The following is a 15730-nucleotide window of genomic DNA, read 5'->3' on the forward strand; positions in this document are numbered from 1 at the left end:
CCCTCATTTTCATCCCCTAGCCTGTTCTGAAGGATGTAAAAAACACACAACTTCATTTTTACTCATGTGGTTTTGAATGGGCTCTTATTTGACTCATCTTCTTTAGAAGTGGAAAAAAATAAGAAAGCTTCTGCATGTGCAGGGATTTGGGGATTTCTTCTCTTTCTTCTCTTTTCTACTTCTTTTTCCCCTTGACAGAATTTCTGGTCTTTAGGCATTTGTAAGGTCTCTGCTTCATTCTTTCAAACTAAATGCTGATATATGGGCGGGGAGATGGGGGATACAGGAAACAGGAAATGGTTTCCTATCCATAAGACAACTTCGAACCTTGGGGACTGCAGGTCACCACCTTGGGCAGAACCCTTCAGCTGAAAGTGTCTCAACACAGCTTAGGCTGACACAGAAGGGCAGCGTTCAAGGGGATGGGCCCTTTTTGATGCCAGTCATTGAGGTACACAAGCCTATCCTGGCACATGGCTCTACCTTGCATATTCTTTTAACTTACTGCACCTGAACCGCCTCCAGTCCATTTAAGATTTTAATTTTGGCACTAAACTAGCCATACGAATGAGAACTTTTAGGGTAAACAACAAACAAACAAAATGCACTCATCTCACCCAAGATCCAGATCAAGTCAGATGAACCACTCTCTTCAAAGGGAACAGAGCGAGAGAATTCCAGCGTTATGGAGCTCAGCAGAGTCAACTAGGAATGACTGCAAAATGGTTTCTAAAAGGATAAAATGAATGTGCCGGCAGAAAAGGTGTGTGAAAACTTTGAAAGCACTTTTGACTCAGGATTGAATTCATGCAAAAAGAGCCAATTTGAACTTCATTTATCAATCAGTTCAATTCATAGTAAGATAATATTATAAAAGGGAAGGTCATGTTTTTCATTGCTAAAGTTTTCTACATTAGTACGTTTGGTACTTTATTTTCAGTGTCAAAGAACCCAGCTGACAGTTTGAATCAGAGTCAATTTATTTCAGCAAATATCATAAATTGCTATCTGGTTTATATTTCTGTTGTTTTGATAATCCATGGCTGAACTGATTTCCCGAACTATACTCCTATAACTTGAAAGCGTCATTTGAGAACAGAGGGATTTTATTTTCTCATGATCTTATGCAGTTGAAGAAAAAATTTCTTTGAGGTATTTTTGGAGAGATTTCCTTTTGGCTATGTCTATACAACGTCTAAATAAACAGTGAAAAGTTGAAAAGTTCAGTCAATTCCCTTTGTTATTGGCTTTCTAGACACCAAATAAGAGTTTAACTCAAAACGATATACTAACTTCTTCAATTAAAGTAACCTGTCAATTTACTCCAATTAGTCAAAACCTATGTGCACATTGTTAAAGTCTTTGCTACTCCAAGAGTATAGCAAATTTACGCAGTTAAAGCCTCTGTATGAAATCTGAGCTCAGTACTACACAGGCCTCAGTCCAGTGTTTTTCACCTTTTTGATTTTCTTAGTTTTCTCCATAAAGTTCTAATACAAAATATAAAAATGGAGAGTAATTGGAACTTTCCCCCCACTCATTTTCCATGGAAGTCTAGATTTTGGGCGTTTTTCTGTTGGCAAATCACCAAATTTAGGAACTAATTGCTGAGAAATGCAGATAGATGAGAAACAATCTCTGCTTTCAAAAAGCTTTGCACTGAGGCCAGCCCTGTGGTGTAGTGATTGGGTTTGGCATGCTCTGCTTTGGCGGCCCAGGTTCATGGGTTCACGGCCCAGTCACGAACCTGTGCTTCTCATCAGCCATGCTGTGGCAGCGACCCACATACAACACAGAGGATGAATCGCACAGATGTTTGTTCAGGGCTCATCTTCCTAAAGCAAAAAAAAAAAAAAAAAAAGAGGAAAACTGGCTACAGATGTTAGCTCGGGGTGAATCTTCCTCAGAAAAAAAAGAAAAAAAAAAAGCTTTGCATTAGTGGGGGTAGATTGCCTCCAATTGACTTATGGAGTGTATGGAGGAATGAGCACTAGAGCCCAGATTTAAGAGATGAGATTTAAAATTTAGAGGAAGGGTATTTAGACTAAAGGAACAAGATGAGTAAAATATTAACTTCCATGAGCGTGAGGGTGAGTGAGTTTGTGTCCTAATGTAGATTGTGTGGAGAGATACAATATTTCAAAGGCTTGAAGGGGACAACACACAATGATTAAAGCTGAAATTATTTACCTTGCTGGGAAGCAAGATATTTTATAATCTTTGGTTTAAAGCTAGCAGTGTGTGGCTAGTCAATTTAATTTGACTCTCAGGTATAGTGAAGTGTTTGTGTGCTATAAATCACTCATTGGGAATTAAATTTATCTGGCACATTATGGTGAAAAATTTTTAAGAAATGCCATAGCTGCAAAAAATTACATGTGTTAAAACTTAGTTGTTTTATATCTAAAGGGAGAAAATTTTCATTCCACCAAATATAGGTATAGGTACATTACCCATTACTCTTTTGACAGTAAAGATCAGAAAATGGATTTTCCACAGCTAAGGACTTCAGGGAGGAATCATTAAGGGATCTCACTATTCTCAAGGTGTTTTCCAATTCTCTGCGGCTCTGCTGGTGTTCTGGGAGCATTTGGCTGGACACACTGAAACTCTGTTTTGGCAATGCAAAGGCACAGTGCTTCCTGGATTCAGTCCACTTCTGAGAGTCAATGAGGAGAACCAAGGCACTTAATTTCAATCGTGGAACATTAGCTAAATTGTGAAGTCTTTGTTTATATGATTCTGGGCATGTAGTCATAGACAAAGATGAAACTGAATCCTTCTCCAAAAGTCCATCAAAGCATTTCTTTCATCCATGTGTGCTGCTTTGTTGAGAAGAAGATTCCAACCACAAGGATCATAGTACATACACTCTCTGCCAAACCATTTTGAGTAAGCAGCATCCAGCTCACGGGACTCAATGCTAAATTAATACTGAAGTTCCTCAAATTCATCATAATTGTTTTTAGATTTCAAGTTGCATTCTTTGGAACCTTCAATGAATTGGAGGGCTCTAGTGATGGGATTCCAAATACACTACTGTAGAAGCATCGCATCCTTCCAAGAGAGGGTACAAACTGTCCATCTTGTGTGGGGACCCAGTTGTACGGTTAGACTCGTAGAGAGTGCCGCACCAGGGACACAGGGTTGAAGCCACCTTCCGGGGAATACTAGAAGTTTCTATATGTTGGCTCTCACTTTTCCATATTTGTTTTGTTTGTTTTTCAAATGTTTTTGGTAAGGACTTAAGAGCTTGGGTATTCACATACAAGAAACTAAAGTGTGACTTTTAAAAATCCCTTTTCTTAAAAGATACTTGACCCCCTGCCATAAGGATTTCCCACTTGCCCCTGTCCACAAGCTTCAATCTCCAATCACAGTGCTTCCCTCCTCATTCTCTTCTTTGCTTCAAATTTTTTCTATCCTGATTCATACCTTATATATATATATATAAAAATATATATATCACATTATGTATATGTTTTATATATATATATATATATATATACCCTTCAACACAGATACAGTTTTAAACAGAGAAGTTAAAAGAACTTTGTGTTTTGCTGTTCCAGTCTGGATAATGACTACTTACGATATTCTCATTCCTTTTCAAATGGGTCCTTCAAACTCATTTCCTATCAACATAGTCTTCAAATATGTTTTGCTGATTTACCCCAAGAAGAACTGTAAAAAACTATGTACCACTTGGCAATTTTTAAGCTTTCATCTAAAACTTTTCATAATTTTCATAAGCTTAAGTAGTTATAAATTATGCAATTTCTAGCATATTCTAAATATCACAGTTTAAACAGCTTAAATCAATTTAAATTTGGAACAGAATAATTTATATTAGAAGTAAATTAAGAGAAGCACATTGGGAATGATGGGAAAAGAATGTCTGAAAAATCTGCTCCTCCACTGGCAAAAATTATCCAAATCAACTTTTCAGAACCATGCAAATTTAACCAAAGGCTTGCAACAATCCAAGGAGCAATTATCAAGAAAAACAGCTGAATTTCGATAAGAACAGAGAGCTCTGTGTCATTTTAATTTTCCCTATCACATTCTCCCCTCCCCAGGTCCACAGCACTCTTGAAAACCAGCAGCTTCAATTATGGTGGCTGTAAAAATTAGCAACCTGGTAGCCACTGGAAAAGACAGATGGGTTTGAAGATCCTCAAAAGCCCTATTCCAAGAACAATTTGGAAGCTCCCTGAAAACCTCCATTCTCAAGGTTGACCTTATTTGATCCGACTCGGAGCTTGCTCTGTGTGAACAGTCATATTCCCAGAGCATTTCTTGAAAGTAATCACTGGTAATTACTTAACTTTAAAGCAGCCTGAGCTGGGATACTAGCTACTAAGAGGCTGACCAAAAATCTTAAAAGGAAAATCTGGGGGATGATATTTCCATAAGTGACTCTCTAAAGCTCTGATATATTCCTGAGAATCTAGGACGCCAAGCACATGTACAGAGCTGTGCACACCTTAAGGAAAGGCTGAGAACACCCTAATTGCTCACCATTAGATCTTGAGGCTCTCCATGAGCAGGAATAGAAGGCTAATGCAGAGTTGTAGACCGCCTGCTGGAGCATTGAAGTATGCCGTCAAACACACAGACAACCACTGGGCAAAGGCTGGGAGGATGATTAATTCAAGACATGTAAGATAATCTCTGTCTCATCATTAACTGACCACTAAGCTTACTGAGCAGAGATTTCAATGCCTGCACACAACCAAAAATACAGACTTCACAAACCTAGTCCAGTTAAGTCACTAAACAACAAACAAGGGTGCCAAGCAAATTCAGTGAGGAAAGAACACTCTTTGACAACTGGTGCTGAGCAACTGGATATCCACACGCAAAAGAATGAAATTATACCCCTAAATCACACAATATGCAAAAATTAACTCAAAATTTATCATTGACCTAAATGTAAACACTAACATTCTAAACTTAAGAGTAAATCTTAAGGTTTGGCAATGTTTTCTTAGATATGACACCAAAAAACACAGGTGACCAAAAGAAGAGATAAATTAGATTTCACCAGTTTCTTCACTTGTAAATAATAATAATAATAATAATAATGACTGATTATCTCAACCAATAAGATACTGTAAGTCTTAAAAACGCATGCATGCATATACATATATTACTTAACACAATGTCTACCCCAGAGTAAAGCACTTAAGAAAAGTTATATATTGTTTTTCAAATTTCTTAATTGAATTTACAAAATATTTTGGGGAATAGTTTTAGATTCAGTATGTTTCTACTTCAGGAAAACAATTATTGAAGTGTTCTTTTTCTTCTTTCCAAATCCTTATAGAGTTGTTTCAAACAAGTTTGGAACATATCTTCATCTTAAAATCATTTATAGGTTTTATATATTTTCATTGCTTTGTGAATGAGAAAATTTGCTATTGTATTGACTAAACTTTTATAGCAATATATTGCAAACATACTGATTTTCATAACTGATCACATTACTGATCCTCCTTATTAGGTCTAACACTTTTAATCAATTATTCTGAGTTTTCTAACCAATTTGTGTGATTTCTAGCAATGATAATTTTATCTCATTTCCAATATTAACATCTCATTTTTTTCCTTCCTGTATTGCATTCTTTAGAACTTTCAGAACCATCCTGAATAATAGTGATAATGGACATCTTCATGTTGTCTGGTTTCTAATTTTAATAAAAATGTATTCAATGTTTCAAAATCAAGTAAAATGCTGGTTATTGTTGGAGTAAATTTTATCATAGAATTTTTTGCTTTTAGTTTGTGCCAATTTTTTTTAGAAAGGGATATTGTATTTCATGAAATCTTTTTCTGAAATATGACAAAATTATGATATTTCTTTTTCAGAATTATTGATTCAATGATTTACTGAAATTGATATCTCTATTTTGATCCATCCTTGCCTTCTTGGAAAAAAAACATTACAACATAAGTACTGAAACCAGACTCCCTATGTTTCCACACTGGCTCTGAAACTTATTAACTATATAATTTAGGGCCCATTAACCTCAGTTTCTTCATCTATAAAAAGGGGATAATGTCACATTTCTCATGGGATTGTTTTGAAACTTAAAGTGTTAATATATATCATGGTGGTTTATTTTTAATATTCGTTTGGGTATTCTCTGAAATTATTTAGTAACATTTGTATCTAGATTTGGAAGTGCATTATACCACATATTTTTGCATACTTCCCTGGCCAAGTTTTGGAATCATTTCAAGAGATTCTTGCATTCTTTCAAGTTTTCAAAGTTATTAGCAATAAGCTGTATTTAATGATCCACTAATTTTAATCCCACCCATACGTATTGTTCTAGGTTCAGCCTTATCTTTAATTCTCCTTATGAGATTTTTTGTTTTCCTTTCTTTTTGTTTTAGCTGTATTAATTTCTATTGCCACTGTAACAAATCACCACAAGATTAGTGCCTTAAAGCAATACGATGTTATTATATAAAAACATGATTTTCATAAATTACATAATCTGTTATGTTTTATTATATACAATATATACTTTATTTTATGTACTATACATATGCATGTATATGAGATATAATTATATCAGAAGTCTAAAATGCGTCCACAGGGCTGTGCTCTTTTTGCAGAGGGCTCCAGGGGAGATCCCTTTCCTTGCCTTTCCCACTTCATAAGGCTGCTCCTATTCCTTAGCTCATGGCCCCTTCCTCCATCTTCAAAGCCAGCAGTGTAACATCTTTTCTCCTCTCTAACCTCTTTTTCAGTCCTTACATCTCTCTGACTCTCCTGCCTCCCTCTTACTGGGAATCTTGGGATCACATTGGGTCCACCTGGACAATTCAGGATAATCCCCCTTTCCAGATCCTTAACTTAATCACTTCTCCAAAGTCATTTTTACCACATAAGATAATATATTCACAGGTCTAGGGGTTAGGATGTGACATCTTCCGGAAGCCTACTGGATTGGCTATATTACAGATTTGCATATTTTGATTTTCTTCAAAGAACATTATCTTGGAGAAATTATTTTTTTTTTCATTATTTATTTTATATTTTTCGGCTTTTTCAACCCTGGTTACTTTCGTTTGTCCAACTGTTTAAGTTAATACTTATTTTTTTTCTTATTTTTAAATTTAAATTCTCTTTAAATTGTTTTAAATTTTAAATTCTCTGAATTTTTCTCCGATTACAGTTTTGGATGCACACTATACATTTTGTTTTGTGATACTCCCATTATTGTCATTTTAACAATTGATTGTTTCAGGCTTGACATTCTCCTTAATCTTAGCATTACTCAGGTGAGAACATTTTTTCTTTTTTTTATTTGCTGAGGAAGATTAGCCCTGAGCTAACATCCACACCAATCTTCCGCTATTTTTTAGTATGTGGGCCACCAGCACAGCATGGCCGATAACAGTGCAGTGTAGGTCCATGCCTGGGAACCAAACCCAGGCCACCAAAGCAGAGTGTGCTGAACTTAACCACTATGTCACCAGGCCTGGCCCTGAGAATTGTTTTTTAATTGCATGTGACATTTTAAATTTGTACTTTCTTATTAATCATTGGTTTTATTGCATTGTGTTACGCATTTTGAATTTTTTTAGGTTTTATTTGCAGCCTAATTAGTGACCAGTTTATATAAATTCAATATTTACTTTTTGGTATGATATAGAATGTAATATCTAGATATTAATTAGCATATTAATTTTATTTTATATCCAGTGTAAGGTTATTTATCTTTGCCTAATTCATAGGCTTTTAAAAGTCCATTATACTGCCATGCATTAGAAAATACGGCCATACTATAGGAACACTGAGATGTTGTTTTCAGAGAAGTTTTTAATATTTTAGATAAAAATTGCAATAAATATAAAAATAGAAGAAAATAAAGTGTACAATTGTGGACAATAAAAATTTATTGCTTGTATGCTTACCTCACCGACTTTTTGCACATGTGCACACCAAAGCACATTTAGGGAAAGTAAAGCTTAAATTTAAAAGAGTAAATAGTTATTCTTTTTAAAACTACACCTATTTAATCTGTCTTGCTTTCTATCTATCTTCTGAAAAAGCTTTTGACTTTGCCTATCCATAGTGGCATTAGAAACACCAAACAGTGACACTTACGGCATTACGTATTATAAAATATGAGGAAGTTACTTAACAACAGATAACTGCTATAACCACTATCCCAGCAAAAGCCCAATGTTGGTTTTAGCTAGCTTTTCTTTAACCTCTGGACTGCAGCAGAGAGCTGATACTGAAACCATGTCTGCAAGTTCTAAACTAAATGAGTTTGATGGTGTCAGCTTAACTGGAGCCAAAACAAGCCTACAGTATATGTTTATAGTCTCTGTTTTATACATGTCTGGAGCAGAGGAACCATTGAAGTTGAATTACTTCTCACCCCTGGAGAGGGTAGTCCTTCAATGTCATGACGAGGTCACTGACAGGTCATCATGGAGGAGCCAGCTTCTGGGTATCAGAGTACAGTTTCTAAAACCTGTCAATTCTTCACTTTCACAAAAAACAAATTGCAAAAATATTTTTGGAAGAAAAGGAACACACACATATATTTGTGCACATTTACATGTTCAAGTTTAAAATACTTATCTTCAATGTGTGTATGGAAAATTGTGAATTGTACCTGAGAGCTATTATTGTATTTTGAAGCAATTTTTACTTTGAATTCTATGGAACATTACTAAACATACGAAAATTTTCCTTACATATCAATGTCAAAAAAATCACAGCATTGCCTAGGTTAACAGTGAGCTTGACTGATGGGTGCCAGAAGTTGGTGAATCATGTGTGAGGAATATAATTCCCAGTTCAAAGGAACAGAACATTTTTCAAATCTTTCAGCATACATAAAGGACATTTATTTTTATATAAATTGGTCAATAATTTTAAATTTCATTTCTTATCTGCCTCTACTTTTTTAAGCAGAATGATATTACAAATGTTGATTTTCTTTAAATGTACATATTATAAAGGCAAATTACTCAAAGGGTGTTCTATCCTAATTATTAGAAATTTCATCTTAATGTTCAAGATGCTGGTATGTGTAAATAATAAGTACGTGATCTAATGGTCCACTTTCAGTATTGATCAACTTATCCATGTGATGTCTTGTTGCTGTTGCTATACTGACCTCTGCAGGCTCTAAAGTTGGGAACAATTGTTTACTTTGTGTATAGCGCTGCCAGCCGTGGTAGAGTAAACTGAAGGAGTTTGTAGTCACAAAGGACTTGCACATGTCAAGTTACTGATGAGGTAAGATTTCTTTTTATTCTGCCTTTGATAGAGAACTTTGTGTGTGTGTGTGTGTACATATATATATATATATATATATGTTTTGAAGAATGATTTCAAAAGTAGTACTGGTCATTTTCAGTTACTAGAGAACTTTCTTGCCCAACATTTAAGTTGAAAAATCTCCCTTTAAAATTAACACTTAAAAAAATCCTTTTACCTTTAATAGAGGAAAAGATTATTGACGAGTCAGTAGGTGCAACCATTTATGTGAAAAAAATTTTCCTTTGCAAATAAACTATATGTTGATCCTGATTTTATCAGATGCAATTTGGTTCTATTTTTCCACGTGTTTCTACTTAATCAGCACTTTCACTTGTAAGTTAGGGCACCGCTCACAGACCTACTGAAGCTCAAATAAGATCGTCTATAAATCCTGATATAAATATTACAAATAGGAAATGTATCTTCACTGAACTCATTTTATCGGGTAAAACTGTCTGTTCTTTCTAGCTTAAGTCTTCTTACTCTTCTGTAGTTTGTTTCCAACATTTGGTCATGCCCAACTATAACTTTCCAATTAGTCTCTGACACTTCTTTTATACATATATATATCATTTGTAACTCAGGGTCCAGTCTGGTAGACTTGCACAGCAGTGCCCCAAACTTTATTTATGTTAGCAACAAAAGCATGTTAACTGTGGCTCTGTGTATGCCTATTTGTGATTTCACAAATGACAAAATACAGAATACTTAAAAATTTGGTCCTGGAAATGTATTTTGTCTGGTTTATGTTTTCCTTTGCTTTCTTTGCATTTACTGATTGTAGTAACTATTTCATCCATTTCGTCTAGCTACCTAAACTATTTTCTTACATAGATATAGGGAATATTCAAGCAGTTTTCAGCTCTCCATAAAGTAGTGAAGTCATTTATGAAATTAACTTTCACAAATGAATCTTTGAAATTGACTTGGGCTATGTTCTGTCAACTTTTCTCCATTTACAAAACTACTGATGACAGTGATTCTGAAGTAGCTCATCTCATTCTAGCTGTTGACAACTGAGGCCTGTGTCCTAGAATTTAAACAGTCCAAGACTTTCATTATAAGCCACTGTCATTGGAAACACCTATTGTTGTTAATCGTATTTTGATTAGTTCAGACAAAAAATGCACTTGTACATGAAACATACAGAAAAAAACAGGGCAAAAAAGTATCCTTAATATATTACCCTTACGAATTTTTGGAAGAATAATTGGAAAATTTTTAATATTGACTAGGTTTTGGAGAATCTTAAAGGATTACTGTTAACGTTTTGTATGTGTTCCAGTTATCTTTTTTGATAAGGCCATATCTTATAGAGATACGCACTGAACTGTTTCCTGATGGAACTATATAATGTCTGGAATTTGCTTCAAAACATTCCAGTGGTGGTGTTGGGGTGGTGCAAGGAGTGGTTGGTAGAAATACAGATGAAACAACATTATTTTCAATAATCTGGGGGTGAATAATTGGAAGTTCACTATACTATTCTCCCTACTTTTTATGGGTTATTTTTTCCAATAAAAACTTGACAATAACAGTAATTAATTCATATCTTTTTTCACAATTATTCAACTAAACCATCATCTCAAACCTGGGTCCCTGAGGTTCTTCCTTATCCGTATTTTTCTAATACAAAAGGCTATGCACAGTAGATCTGGCCAGTTGTACATTCACCAAGGACACTACCTACCCTTTCTTCTACTTATAATGCAGCATTTGATTTCCCAAATACACTGCTCTATTCTATACCATGCTGTTTCATGCCTAAAAAACTTTGCCTGTATTATTCCACCCACTACATGTGTCTACTCTTCTCCCTGTTCCTTCGAAATTGAAGTCAGATATCTCTTCTAGAAAATCTTTCATTTAGCTAAAATCTCAAAAAAAAATAGCTACAGAGTTACACATTACATCCTCCTTCTGTTACAGCTCTACTTTGCACTTTTTTTATTGTATACTTAATTACACATTGTATTTTTATAAGTTTATACGCATCTTACCAAGTAGTTAAGATTTCATTGAATGCATATAATGCACAAATCTTATTTATAATTACGTTTTATGTGCCTACTCTTGTTTATTCTCCCCTTCATCATTCTTACCTGTTTTATAATCCTGTTATAATGTTACAATGGACTTTTTAAGGAAATCAAATTATTTTTGGTACACTTTGGAGCAAGCATAAATGAGCAAACAAATAATCTTCCTCACTAATTGTGAAACTTTTCAGGACCACTAATGCCTCTTGTTGACTTTTGTATATGCAGAAATAAACCGGTGTTCAACTGAACTGAAAAAACAAACAAAGAAAATTAAAAAGAATAGTTGGTAATGTGTTTACTGCAGAAGGAGAAGGAGCAGTGAGGGGATTGCTGGAATTACCCAGTTTGTAAAATACTCTAAAATAAATTTCCAAAACTTAATTTTCCATTTTTTAATGCATAAATTGGTACTTTTTGTTACATGGAAGTAGATGTACTTTGTTAATTTGGAGCCTAGTTATTGTCACCATTCATCAACTATTTGTTACAATTACGTAGTATTCTTTTTGTTGTTGTTTTGCTTTAGGAAAACAGCTATTTAATGGTTACAGTGGTAGACCAGAGTACACATTTCTTCACAGGTTCGTTTGTTTGTTTTTTGACAAATCACAAATTATCATGAGGATACATTTGTTCACATGCTAACTTACAAACACATTTACAAAGCTAGGTACAGTTTTCATCTTAAACAATTAAGTATTCTTTCAATTATTATGGGAAATTAATAATCAACATATAAAAAGTAATAGGAAAGCTGAAGATATAATTCTGCTCTTAAGTGTTTTTATATAATTTCAATTCCCTTTAAAATAATATTCCTGGATTATGAACAATTATAACTGTGGGCTATAAAATCTAACCAACTTCATTAAAATTCATAAATTTCCAGAATAGGACAATGCCATATGCAAATATTTTTAATACAGTAGATCTTTACAGTAGTATTCTGTCTAAAATTCAGTAGAGCTATTAGATCACATTTAGTGTGTAAATTGTCACAGACACACTTGCATAAATACCAATTGGAACAGACAGAAACTTAGTTGTTTTAGGAAAGAATGGAGATATTACTGTAATCCTCCTGTCCGTGAAATTTACTTTTATACTAACAGTTTTTAACATGACTATAAATAGAAGCAAAGGGTTGACTTTATCACCCGATGAGTTCAAGGCACCTTAGGACTAATACAACTGAAGACTGATTAAAACATGTGTGTCCATCAGCTGCCCGTTCTCTCCCTCACCACTGCTGCATAGGGACTGTGCTGTGGCTTTCAGATCAGTATTCAACAAAGGAAAACAGAAACTCCAGTATAAGAGATCATTTGGCAAATTCAAGTTTCTCTCTCAAAGCCTGCTTCCAACTCCTTCTGCAACATTATCAGGAAAAGGTATATGGGTGAGACCAGAGGGTCCCCTTGAATGCTCTCCTTCCCTCCTAAACTGGTTAGGAGTGGTGGGTAATAACAATAATAAGGACAATCATAACATTTATTCCCAGCTTATTGTTGCCAGACGCTCTGCTAAATTCAAGCTTCATAATCATTTGACGGAAATAATTTGCGTGATTTCAGATTGCAAGGCTTTATCTGAAGCTTTGCCTCTTGACTTAGTCATAATATTGTTTGGATTAATAACCTGGAGCTGGGCAATAAACAAAATAATTTGTTTTAATTTTCTAGGACAAATAACAGTTTCAGACAGGATAATATTCTTCTTCCACATTGAATCCAAAACTTAAGCCAAGACATTTTGAGGGTTAAAGCATTCTTTAATAATTTCTTTAAATTTTTATATCTGAGATGAGGTATGATTTTATAATCACAACCCCAGATGTGCAAAATTATATTATTCTTTATTTCTCTATAACTTAGCTGAGGGCCCTCCATTTTTACATAATCTTGTCATTTTAAAGTACATTCAGCTACTTTCGGTTTAAAGTTGACATTTCAAGATCATGTCACCTTTTCCCATTTTTCATCCTATCTCTGCATGATCAATCCAAATTTAAGGAGGTTGGGAGGAGCTAACTTGTCCATCATCATCCTCCAATTTCTTTAACTTATACAATTCCCATAAAGGCATTCATTTTTGGCACCCAGTCCTTCTGCATCCACACTCTCCAGTCATCAGGGTCTTGAATTCTCTTTCTTTAAATCCCAGTCCAAAACTCCTTTAAGTTCATTGGCCAATGTGCTACTTCTGTGGTCCTTCCACACCTCATGAGTGGCCTAGAACCTCTAATATAACCTCCTGTGTATGGAATTGAATCCAAGAGATTTTGCATGCCTACCTAAGGCCAATCTAAAAGAGTAAAAAGAAACAGGTAAAGTTAATTGATAATATATTGTATTTAACTCATATCTTCAAATACTAATAGAAAATTGACCTCAATTTTGAAAAAAAATTCCAGAGCCAATAGAAGCTTTATGAAATCCCAAAGAAATTTTGTTTTTAGTAATTTTTTTTGAGGAAGATTGTCTTGGAGCTAACATCTGTACCAATCTTCCTCTATTTTATGTGGGATGCCACCACAGCATGGCTTGATTAGTGGTGCTAGGTCTGTGCCTGGGATCCGAACCTGCAAAACCAAGGCCTGTGAAACAGAGCCCACAAACTTAACCACTACACCACTGGGCAAGCCCCTGTTTTTAGTAATTTTTATTCCAGCTTTAAGGATGGCTTTTATAAAGCTTGATAGACTTTTTTTTAAAAAAATGCATGCTTTGGTAATTTATTAGGATCTCAATCACTCCTTCTATCCACCACCCACTAAAAAAAGAAAAAAATCCTGTATTGTACTTCATCTAGAGATAGTGTGAGCTACTCATACATGGATGCAGTTAAAACCTCAAGAGATTATATCCTGAGGTCTTTATAAAGGCAATATGACTGTTAGGGATAAAATTAAGAAGTAATATTTATAAAGATTACGTTAACCTTACTGTGTGATGTTTGACTAATGTCCAGTATAGCCTACCACCTTGAACTTTTTTAGAAGTAAATAAGTAATTTTTATTTTATAATTATATTGCTTTAGATTCACGTGATAAGTTAAACTTCTTACAATTCTATTTATTCTATTTATGCTGAATCTGATTAGCCCACTTTTCAGGCTAACGCTAGATAGCAAGCTACTGTTGAGCAAGTTATCATTCTATTATAACTAGTTAACGGTATGGACAGCATACCAACAGAAGCAACTTCTCTGTTCCGTTTATAAGGTGTAGTGGGGGTCATCCTCAACCTATCTCCCTACCAATATGACCACCACTGCCACCATCTACACAGTGAACCACCTGTGTTAAAGGACCAGAATCTAAGGCATGTCATTTACTGTAAACGCAATGTACTTCTTTGTCCAATAAGAGATTAGAGCGTCATCCTGCTGATTCAACCTTAATGGAAATTGTATCCTACCAACACATGTAACTACTTAATTCTTTACCTTATTTCAACTAGGGTCAGAACAGCTTTACTAAATGATCAAATTTCTCTATGCTTTGGTCTAAAGTGTAAAAAAAAAAAAAAAAGATGGTCAAATAGCATACATCCAAAGTATTTTAAAATGTTGATAACTGTGCTTTAGAAACTGGATAATTTTATAAGTGAAAGGCTCTGTATTACTAAAACTTAAAACATCTTTATTAGGGAAGAAAATTTGCTGTTATACCCATTAGACTACATAAGTCAGCACAATATGCCTGTTTTCTTAGCTGATTTGAAACAATTCAGTTGTGTCAGATGGAAAGGTCATAAAAGAGTTTCAAATTCTGAGTGAATGTGTGATTGGTGAATTAAAAGAAAAAAGTGTGAGACTGACATTCACAATATGTTTTCACATTTATATTTTTGTCTTTTCCTAGTTCCTTTTTTCTGTTTCTTGTGCTTTATGACACAATGCAGAGTGGCAGGAAAAATGTCTATGAATCACAAGTCATGTGTTCTACCCACACCATTAACTAGTTGTCAAATTTGTGATAAGCCTATTAACTTCTTTGAGCTTCACTTCTCTTTGTGTTTAATTTAAAACATTAATAATATGTGTATTCCTTTAATATAATATACTTCACATCTTTGAGCTCTTGAATAAAAGGAAAGGACTATATTGAAAGAGTAGCCTCCAGGTTTAGAAGAATGGTCAGACAGTTCCTGGACCCAGTATCCACATCACAGGAGCAGATAAATAATAATCCTGATTTGTTAGTTGACTGAGTTAAATTACAGATTCAGCTCAGTAGAATGGTTCTCAACTTATAAAGACACAACTTGTGTACTCCCAGAAACTAAGGGATTCGGAAGATACTTGAACATTTATCTTAGATACCGCAATAAAGACTATATCTCAATAAATACTGTTGTTTCATATAAGAAGGAGAAATTATAAAAG

The 15730-nt window shown here is 34.4% G+C and overlaps 1 long non-coding RNA gene across 2 annotated transcripts in view; it reads left to right on the forward strand.

Moving 5' to 3' along the window:
* LOC111773094 (uncharacterized) overlaps positions 1 to 15730 on the forward strand; it is a 38160-nt gene that overhangs the window by 7411 nt on the left and 15019 nt on the right. For both annotated transcript variants that reach the window (XR_002807292.2, XR_002807291.2), the window contains exon 2: positions 9199 to 9274. This is a non-coding gene — a long non-coding RNA (uncharacterized lncRNA). The remainder of the gene's footprint in view (positions 1 to 9198; positions 9275 to 15730) is intronic.

This window comes from Equus caballus, chromosome 4, assembly GCF_041296265.1.
Source record: "Equus caballus isolate H_3958 breed thoroughbred chromosome 4, TB-T2T, whole genome shotgun sequence".
NCBI classification, from domain to species: Eukaryota; Metazoa; Chordata; class Mammalia; order Perissodactyla; family Equidae; genus Equus; species Equus caballus.